Source organism: Capsella rubella, unplaced genomic scaffold, assembly GCF_000375325.1.
Source record: "Capsella rubella cultivar Monte Gargano unplaced genomic scaffold, Caprub1_0 scaffold_6, whole genome shotgun sequence".
NCBI classification, from domain to species: Eukaryota; Viridiplantae; Streptophyta; class Magnoliopsida; order Brassicales; family Brassicaceae; genus Capsella; species Capsella rubella.
Genome location: NW_006238918.1, coordinates 11,341,893 through 11,353,202, shown reverse-complemented (window position 1 = coordinate 11,353,202; position 11,310 = coordinate 11,341,893). Strand labels below are relative to the sequence as shown.

General features: G+C 34.1%; 1 long non-coding RNA gene across 1 annotated transcript; it reads right to left on the bottom strand.

The window, feature by feature from the left end:
* Nucleotides 1-6,454: 6,454 nt before the first annotated feature.
* On the bottom strand, nt 6,455-7,610 carry LOC111830184. The gene is made up of 3 exons (XR_002833549.1): nt 6,884-7,610; nt 6,595-6,801; nt 6,455-6,514 (listed from the first exon to the last, which is right to left on the bottom strand). It is a non-coding gene; the product is annotated as an uncharacterized LOC111830184 (long non-coding RNA).
* Nucleotides 7,611-11,310: the final 3,700 nt, after the last annotated feature.

Here is an 11,310-nt window from a genome sequence, read left to right as displayed (position 1 = left end):
AAACAATGGCTTGTTTATTCGAAAACTTTGCCGGAAAACATTGTGAGTGTCACTGAAATAATCATTCCAAAGTTTATTGTGCCCTTCTTCACGGTTTCTCTTTATGAAAACTCGTTTTTTTGGCTTGGTCGGTTCTTGCAAGAGATTAAAATTTTCTTGAAAATTTTGATAATACGGATCAAATGGATCATCCTCATCTCTTTGGTAGTGGAAATGATTTGAAGATTATGCCATGTTTGTATGAAGAATAAGAGTAGAAGGGAATAAAAAGAAAAAAAAACCTTATTAAGAAGGTGTTATTAAGAAGAAGAGTAAAAGTGGTAGGAAGAAAAAAACCTTTGTAAAATGTTAAAATGAAATTTAGTTGAAGTTGTGGGTAATGGCTTCTCTACTCGCTTGCATATATATAGAGAAAAACTTAAAAGGTATGGTGGAAAAATATTCTGACCAAGACAACAAGTTTAAGACAAGAATAAATATCACTTTCTTGTGACAAACACAACAAGTAACAAGCACTTGTTAATTTGTCTTGTTGATCAACTCTCTAATGAAATATCGCTTTTTCAACAAAGGCAGGATGCTACCGGAAGGTTCGGTCTCTCTACACTAAAAAAGACAACAGCCGCCATTCGTATGTTGGCATATGGTATTGCAGCAGATTGCGGTTAACGAATACTTGCAAATTGGTGAAATACTACAGATAGCGGCCATTAAATGCTATGTTTTGTGTTTAATAGCGTTTCCTAAAACTGTCTAACAGCGCTTGTTATCGTAGGTCCGACACTTTTGATAGCGGATAATTGATGTGCTATAGTTAAGTTTACAACGATAGCGTTTTATTGTCCGCAATTGTTAAAATTTATAATAACGGGAAACAATTGTTATTAAAACTTATTATTTTAATATTACCTCTAGCAAAGATAGCAGATGTTTCGTGTTATTTGTTACTTTTTAACTATCCCAAATTTATTCAAAATAACTATGAATTGATTTTTTATTAAAAATATATTTTCCCGAATTTTTATGAATAAAATAAAATTATTAAAAAATCTTAAGATATTTAAATTTTTAGAAAACTATATATAACAAATTTCCTTCTTTACAAAACCACAAATGCCTATCAATCTATCACTAACAACCCTTCACAATCATCCCTAACATAAACACTACCATCATCAAAAGTTTCATCATCAACTTCTTAGACAGGCAAATGTGCACCAACTAAATCCTCTTCTGTTTCCAACTCATGATAGCCTCTAGATGATGCTCTCATAACAACATACCAATTTAAATTATCATCTTCCCTAGAGTAGAAAACCTGTTTTGCTTGAGAAGGTAGAATGCATGGATCTTTCAAATAGGCTGCTTGGTTCATATGAAGGTTAACAAGAGTGAAGCCATCTTCTTCCTTCACACCATTTCCTGTGTTGGCCCGTAATTATATCAGCCACTTGTCTTATATGATCTACACATGCTGCCTGGACTCTACAACTCAAAGCAAGTTCCAACATCAATCAATAGAAAAATAAATGACATAACTTAATTTCAATAGCTTTTTGCTTGTCTGGTTTCGAAGCTGATGCTCTTTTTTTGGCTGCCAAGTTAGTTGGTGTTGCATCTGTAGTTGTTGAAGCCATGACTTCAACATTTAGGACTGGCCATGCGATTTTCTCGTTAACTGCATCACCAATCAAATACATATAAGTAGTTGGCCTCCACAAATGAACATTATCATTGAACACCTTCAGAACTTGAATACTAACAACATTTGGACCAAGAGGTATATTGCTAACCATCTCTTTAGAACTAGATGAGCACACGAGACCTTCAGCAATAACCTCCTCGTCTTAATTAGTCCAATCATATATTTTTCATTTTCGAGTTTCAACTTCATTGGTTTGCTAAAATGTAAGAAGCTAAAGATTAGATATATATCTTGGATATATACGTAACCAAAAGAAAACAAGATTTGGGAAATTTTACCATGGATACATCTTCAGAAGAGACTAGATCCCTATCCAACAACAATTTATCTGTTGGCTAAGCTATTTTGCATCCCATAGCTTCACTACAAGAAAACAGTTTATTTCCGAGGGACAGAACCAAGAGATATTAATTTCCAAGGGATTTCCAAGACGAGAAGTTTCCATGGGATTTCCAAGGACGTTAAGTGTCCGAGGGATTTCCAAGAGAAACAATTTCTGTGAGATTTCCCAGAGACTTATTACCAAGGGATTTCCAAGTGACATTTCCGAGGAATTTCCAAGGGATTTTTGTTTCCGAGGGATTTCCAAGAGACATGATTCTGAGGAATTTCCAAAAGTTAATTTCCAAGGACTTACCGAGGACCTGAATTTCCGAGGGCATTCTGACGACGACGGAGTTTTTATCAAAATTCTAATTTTGATTATAATTATGAAAATATAAATTTTAAACAATAAATTAAAAATCCAAAAATCTAAAATTAAAATATCCAAATACAAATTATCCAAATAAACAACAATAGTCACAAAATTAAAATAGTTTTGAAAAAGAAAAAACTAAATAGTTTTAGGGAGGCAGGAATTGTCCCATGAATTTAGAAGAAATAAAACATTGAAGTTGGGAGAGTGTTGTTTGAGTCTCGGTGAATTGTTTCATAATCTTGAGATTTTGTTGCTTCAACTCTTCGTCCGACTCATCTTTGTCTTTCACGATTCGGTTAAGATATTGAACTAGTTGAATAAGTTCATTGTCTCGGGGAAATGCCGAAGAGATACTCCCGTCTTGTGACACAATACTTCCTAATCCGGGTCTCCGACCTTTGGTTAAAGGAATTTCCAAAACAAACAAAAAACTTATAATTAATTGTTTAAAATAAATAATAAAGTAAAATAAAATATATTCAAATATACCTCAATACACAAACGGTTGATTTCTTCACGAGGTAGATCGATTGAAGATGATGAGCCATCTTGAGAGAGTTACGTTAGCTGTTCCCTCTTCCGGAGCTTAATCCTTTCTATGCTTTCTTCGACAACCGGATCTTAAATTTTTCCGGTTTTCTTGCTTGTGTGGGTTGTTTCCATAGCAACTATCCAATCCGGCGCAACGGCTCCGTTTGCGATGATCTAAATTTAAAGAAAAATAAATAACATATCAAATAAAAACGTATAATTTATTTTTAAATAGAAGTAATTTTAATTGAAAACTTACCATTTTTCTCTCATGCTTTTTGAAGGATATGGAACCTCCATAGGGGTTGCTATACCCTTTCCACCACATTCCTTCTTACGATTCTTTGATGCTTGTTACGAAATAGACATCGTCTCATCCATACTCCCATAGCGGATAAATCCTTGCCAAACTTCGGGGTTTAGACACCTTGGCATATTTTTGTCTTCCTTCCACTTCTGCTTCCACGCATACATGTGATTTTGGTAGAATTTGTTGGCTTGAATGACAAAAGCTCTTCTCACTTTTGTAGAATGACCGCTTTCCCAATTAAAATCTTGCTACAAATGGGAAAAAGTATAATTAAAATAAATTGAAGACAAAAATAATAATTAATAGTTTAACTTACCGCAAAATTCTTGAACCATATATTATTGGTTTCTTCGTCGACATCCCCGTAAATTGGACAAGGTTGATTCAATTGCGCCTTTAAAATGTTAAGAATCATGTAAAATAATAGTTGTGATCTTTCCCTCTAATCCAAACCTAGAGACATGGAAAATATTAATTAGTTAAGAATCAAATTCGTCAATTTTATGTAAGTAGAAAAAATGAAATTAAGTACCATGTACCTCCGTTTTCTTCTTCCGGGTGAAGCCTCGGGAATTGTTGATGGCCCGGTTGATTAACAAACTCTTAAATCGTCATAATCCGTGGTGGAGCGGAATTCCTCGTCTCGGGGACATTGGAAGGAGATTGTGATGGTGAGTCACTTTGTGATCGTCGAGTTTGGAAACGGTTAGATGACGTCCCTTGAAACTCCTCATAAGACCTAAAAAATAAATTTAGTAAATAATTAATCAAGAAATAACAATAGGAAAAGTTGATAAATTTATAAATATATTATTTTGTAATAAATATTTAACAATGTATGATTAAAGAAAATAATTGTTATATCACATTTATTAAAAAATTTGTTTAACTAAAATCTAACTTTTTATTTTCTATAATAGTTAAAAACCAACTAAGTGCTAACAAGTTTAAAACCAAAATCCAATCAGAATGTTTAAATTTAATATCAAATTTTTTCCTAAAATATAAATAAAACTAAATCTAACTTATATAATTCACTAATTCCAATAAAAATCAAAAACTATTTCAATCAAAGTCATAGAACTAATTCCAATCAAAATCATAGAACTAATTCTAATACAAATCATAAAACTAATTCCATTTCAAAACCTGAATCCAATTCCATATCTACCCAAATCCAATCAAGATCTAATTATATGGATTCCAAAATCTAATTCTAACAAGATATTAACAAATAAAAACTAGTATCACAAATCAAAAGCATTGAATATTTGTAAACTTACATGATTTTGAGCTTGTGAAAGGATGGGAAGGAGAAGATTATGATTGATGATGATTGAAGATCCAACGGCGACGGCGGCGACAGAGAGGTCCAACGGCGACGGCGTCGACGGAGTGGTCCAACGGCGACGAAGAGGAGTGATAGAAATAAAGCGGCTGAGGAAAAAAATCATGTGTTATTGAATATATATAAATGCTTCCGAGGGAACTATCTGTCGCAAAACCCTTGGTGAATTTTCGGGTTTGCCGCAAGAATGAAAAAACAAAGCGAGTATAAATATTTCTGCATTGAAATCCGTCGTTAAATCAGACAAACCAAGATAAGCGTTCCTTAGCTCAAACGCACATCCAGGATAGACTGATTGAAAATGTTTCCAAACTTCTGCATCCGATGGGTGCGCAGTTACGCCGTCTGATGTACGTTCTGCATGCCATCTCATTGATCTTTATGTACGCTCTGATTGATACAATCTTTTCAACCTCTCAGCCAACAGTAAATACCACATTCTTTTATATGATATAGGAACTCTTCCACTTGTGTCCTGATACCGAGGTTTACGACAAAACCCATATGAAGTGCGACCTTCATCTTCTCTCCAATAAATCATACAATTTTCACTACACACATCTATCACTTGATATGGCAACCCAAGTCTAACTACAAGTTTTTGCACCTCGTAGTACGAAGCTGGCAAAAGATTATTCTCCGGCAAAATTTCTTTCACAAAATCAGTAATTGCATCCACACAACCCTCTGATAAATTCCAATCCGTCTTTATTCCCATCAACCTAGTTGCAGCTGATAACGGTGAATGACCATTCTTACAACCATCGTATAATGACATATTTGCCGAATCTAACATATCAAAGAATCTCCGGGCTTCTAAATTCGGTTTCTCAACTCTCTCTCCATCCTGACTTAATGAGGGGGAATTTTTCCTAAATGCATCATTCACCATCTGAAATGTACCTAAATCTACTTCCCTTGATGGTTCCTCTACGCTATCAGGTATATAATTTTGACTAGTACTACCATAATCTACCATTGATTCACTTTCTCCATGCGAAAACCCATATCTTATAACCCGGCATAAATCCATTCTTAAACAAGTGTTTCCTTACTATTGATACCTCAAAAATTCTATAATTCCGAAAATTTGGACAAGGATAGGATATAGTACCTGTTTCTATCGCTATGCTTTGGTTTGATGCGAATAACATGAATTGCCTAAGACATTCTTTGAACTCTTATGTAAGTTTACCCGTCTCTTCATTGTATCTAGGTTTATCCATCCATGAACAAAAATAACCATAAGGATCTGAATAAAACATTTTCATGGTATTGTATCTATTTTTCGTTTTCCAAACAAATGAATCTCATTTGAGTTTATAAAGGCCAAAATTCCGACAGATTTTCAAGGGATTTTCGAGGGGTTTCCAAGGAATTTTAAAATTGCGACGGGCAAATCGAACGGATCTATTCACAACGGCTATATGCAAAGAAAGTTCTTAATAATCCCTCGGAAATCTCTTGCTATAAAACAACGGTCGTTTGCCCTCAAAAATTCGTCAGAAATTTAGTTAAATTTCCGAGAAACTTTCGATAGACGTTTGCCCCTCGGAATTTATTGAGGGATTTCCGACGGATTTTCAATTTCCCAAGGGATTTTTGGGAACCGTATTTTCATCAGAAATCCCTTGAAATTTTGTCAGAAAACTCTCGGAAACCCGTCAGAAATTTCTGAGATATTTTTACCCTCGGAAATTCCGTCAAAATTTGCCTTGTTTTCTTGTAGTGGTTCCTCAACATTTTTTCTATATAAAGTACATATGACTATCAAGTACCATTTTATTCTAACAAGATGTACAATATATAGATATTGATAACTATTATTAAGAGCTCATCAGCTAAACAAAGCATTCCTTTGCGGCTTGTGGTGTGAGGAATCTGATTTTTTCTCATCTCTTTGTACTTGTTACTTATTTCCTACAATATAAGTATGAGTGTGATTAAATCTATCAAACATGACCTATGAATATGAAAGTTACTTAGTTGTAGAAAATAACCATGAAAGTTGTGGTACTCTTGCTCCTAACCCAAGAGTTCCACACTTGAATGGATGGGATGTTGCTGGGTTTTAAATATACTCTCTCAGTAGCAGTCTTCGCAGCACGTACTTTTGACACTAGCCTTGACTTCCCACTCCTCCACAAATTACCCAATTGCTTAAAAATAACAGCTTTCTGCCACTATTCTTGCAAGTTAAACCTCCCCTGCATCACAACAAGCAAAGGTCAAACATGTTTATAATTTCATAGCTGTTCATCGAAAATAGTTGCATATATATATATATACCTGAATTTCTTCCCACATTGTTTTTTACTCACTGCATCAAATTTTCTCCAATCAGAAAGTGTAACCGGAATGTGTTCCCTCACAAGAGCACCAAGAAAAGATGATAACGTTACTGAAACAGGTCCAACATGATCGCCAAATTCAGTGAAAGTAACTGCAACCTTTTCATTAGGTTTTTCAGCCACTTCACGCATCTTCATTGGTCCTCTTTTATTCTTTTCTTCCACTCCATCCTCTGGTAATTGAATTCCTTCAGTACTAGAAACCACATTCTCTTGATCATTGCCAACTCCATCTTCTTTCATATTGGTAGCTTATTCTAGATTGTCCTGTTGTTCCTGTCCAGTCAAACAAGCAACTCCTTCTATCTCAGAATCTTCTTTATTATCTTCAGACATTGCTTTCTCAACCTCATATTCAGACATTGCTTTCTCAGCCTCATTGCGTTCTTCCACAACTTTTGGTGATACGTCTTTATCCGCATCATCTTGCGGTGTTACATATGCAACCGCATCGGCTTGCGGTGTAATATCTTCTACCTCATCATCTTGAGCACCCACTTTCTTGTTTCTCCTACTTATTCTCGTAAGGGAAGCCATTTTCTTTTCTATTATGTTCTTATTCACCTTTAGTGTTATTGCAGTAGCAACTTTAGGTGTTACTTCTTCTACCTCCAAGCCTTTATTACGTCTACTACGACGAGGACCAACTTGTCCTCCTCCTCTTGTCTTTGCCATTTTTAAAACTGATAAACGAAGAACATATTCAATCGAAACCCAAAATCCCAAAATCAAAATCAAAACACAAAATCCCAAATCCAAAATTGAAACCCAAAACCAAAATTGAAACCAACATCAAAATCGATACTACCAATTATAGAGACAAGTGTGATAATACCTTATTAATCTTTGTCTGATCGAAAACCGAAGTGCAGAAACAAGCAATTACTTGCAAGTCAATTAAGTAAAACGAAACAACAAATCAGAACTTTGTTGATTCACAGAACTAAAGCCAAACAATTTTGAAACCCCAAACTGAAATAAACCACAAATGGCAATAAATCCCAAACTGAAATCAAATCCCTAAATAATATAACACATCGACACTTGAATTGGAACAAAAAACTAAAAACAATAACCTTAAATTGTACGAAGATCACATCTTCGTAATTGCTTCCTTTTGTGGTTGACAGTGAGATTAAGAGTGAAAATGCAAGAGATTCTGAAGGAAAGAGATAGAAGAAACAAGAAGAAGAGATAGATGAAAAGGGAAAACATTCGAGAATTAGAAAAGTCGAGATAGGATAGAGGGAAAACAGACTTAGAACATTTTTTACTTTTATTTTGGAGCCAAAATAATTGGCTATATCCCGCCAAACATACGATAGCGATTTAATAAGCATTTGCTATAACAAAACAATTAAGGCATTTAAAATAACATGCATGCGTATTCTTGTCACATAGAAAACATATCTTAGCGTTTAGTTTTCCTAAACGCTATCACAAACTCTTTAATAAGTTATCAATAGCACAGCTACAAAAAAGGCTATACTTTAATGCTATAAAAAACCAATATTCCTGTATTGCACTTTCATGTTTAATATATTTTGTTGAAGGAATCATACAATTGTTCGGAGATGAGTATTTAGGAAAACTGACACCACAAGATCTTCAACGACTACTAGATATTGGTGAGATACGCGGATTTCATGGGATGATAGGAAGCATAGATCGTATGCATTGGTAGTGGAAGAATTGCCCAACCGCTTGGAAAGACAATATACACGTGATTCTGGAAAATCGACAATCGTTCAAGAGGCTGTAGCTTCGCAAGATCTTTGGATATGACAAGTATTTTTGGACCTCCAGGTATCTTAAACGATATAAATATTCTAGAACGTTCACCAGTTTTTGATGATATATTAAAGGGTCGAACTCTAAACGTAAACTTTTTTTGTCAACGCACGAGTATGACTTGGCTTACTATCTCACTAATGATATTTATCCTAAATGGGCAACATTTATTCAATCCATTCCACTTCCACAAGGTCCAAAGGCATCTTTATTTGCTACACATCAAGAAGCTGTCCATAAAGATGTCGAACGTGCTTTTGGAGTCTTGCAAGCTCGATTTGCCATTGTGAAAAACCCTGCTCTTTTTTTGGATAAGGACATAATAGGTAAAATTATGAGAGCATAAATCATCTAGCACAATATTATAGTAGAAGACGAACGAGACGGGTACACTCAATTTGATGTTACATAAATCACATAAGTTGAAGTACACAAAACATCACATGTAGATTTCACTTACTCTACAGATATGCCGACAAATCTTGGCAATCTGATGGTCATGCGGATTCGAGTTCGTGATTGAAAAATACATCAACAATTGAATGCCGACTTGGTGGAGAATATATGGCAGAAATTTGAAAATAATCAACATAATTAATGTATTTATTTTCTTGTATGCTTTTTATTTTTTATATTTTCTTCTGTGTAAAGTTTTTAAAAAGTCAATTAATAAAATACAATAATTTAAAAAAAACAAATTTATAAAATTATAAAAAAAAATTAAAGAACCCTAACGTTCTTACCATTGGAGGACTATATTTTAAAAAACCCCATAATCATCTCTTCATTTTAAGTTTTAGAAAATTTATACAATAAATATTACAAAGAACCACAATGGGTCTCTCCCATTGTGGGTGGTCTTACAACCCAATGACACCAAAACACCAATTTTAATGTTTTCGTGTTCTAAAAGTTTTTTCATCTCCAACCACAACACCGTATTTTACACTAAAAGCAAAACTTTTAATTATTATATTAATAAACTATAATTTTATTTCTATTTTTTCTTCAAAAGAAATATACTCTTTATTTTTAATAATTTGATAAATAATCTTTATTTTCATTAATAATTTATTTGATTTAATTTAATATAAAATCCATTCGATAACTTAAAAATAATTGATAATAAATTACATTCTACTAATTTTCAGAATTAGTATTACATCGGACCACAAGTGCTCAATCAATGCATTTCGAAATTCAATATGTGCTTCCCCATATTTGATTTGTCTGTGGCGAGTTAAAAATTGTTGAAATCGAGCATCATCGTTGGTCGCCATTTCAACTTATACTGTTGGGTCCTCAGCTCTTTCTTCAATTGTTACATCAACAACACATTCATCCTCTATGATCATATTATGCATTATGATATAAGTTGTCATTATATCATGCAACATATTCTTACTCAAAAAATGTGATGGTGAAACCACAATTGCAAATCTTGACTGTCATACTCCGAATGCACGTTCCACATCTTTTCTACATGCTTCTTGCTTCTTTGGAAATAATTGTTTTTAGGGTCCACGTGGATCTTGAATTGTTTGAACAAGAGTAGACTATTTTGGATATATACCATCAGCTAGATAATAACCCATATTATAACATAATTAGCAGGTGGAGCAGTTCTTTCAGCTAGATTAGCAGAAAGATGAGATGCCTCTAACACAATAATATCATTGTTCGATCATGGTAGACCAAAATATGCATGCCAAATCCATTAAAATAATAGGAGATCCACTACGCGGTTTCAAAGGGTCCCACACAACACTCACACACACACACTAGTCTAGTCTTCTCCATGTTCTATCTCTATCTGCTCTTACCACAAAAAAATTTATACAATCCCTTCTTCTCTTTTTTTTTGGTACTACGAAAGAGCTTTTTTGAAGAACTGGTAGGGAAGCGTTAAATAAGATAATTCCAAGATATAGGTCTTGCTCGTTTTCTTTGGAGATCAGATTCATTTCTTACGATAATTCTGTTACTCTTTTTTAGGTATACATATATATCTCTCGCTCCCGGAAATTACGGTTCTTTTTGTTTGTACGAAATCACACAAAAAACGTAGAAGGCAAAAAATATTCTGTAAATGGTCCCAGTATTATCTCCAATGCATACAATCTAAACTACCCAACAGACCTGGAAATCCTCAACGTTCACTAATGTGAAGTAGCTTTGCAACATCAAGGGCATTAGGTGGTCGAAGATAGCGGATGGAAAACACCTCGACAACAGCATGACAAGTCGTTTCAAACTCTCTATAGCCGTAGATTCTCCTATTTTGATATACTCAGTAGTGGAATCCGCAGGCAAACCGCAGTCAGCATTCAAAAAACAGCTGTTATTTGCAATCCAGAAAGCCCAATTTTACAGATACTATCTCTTCGTTGGATAAATTAGTTGTCATGTCTTTGTACAACATCATAAAGGACGACTCATCTAATATCTTTGTACACTAAATTGTACCCACTAACTCCTGTAAAATGTTTATACTGAATTACATATGGTTAGGTTTGACCTTTACTGCTTTCCAAAACAAAAAATATATTGTTACTGTACACAGAGAAAGCATTA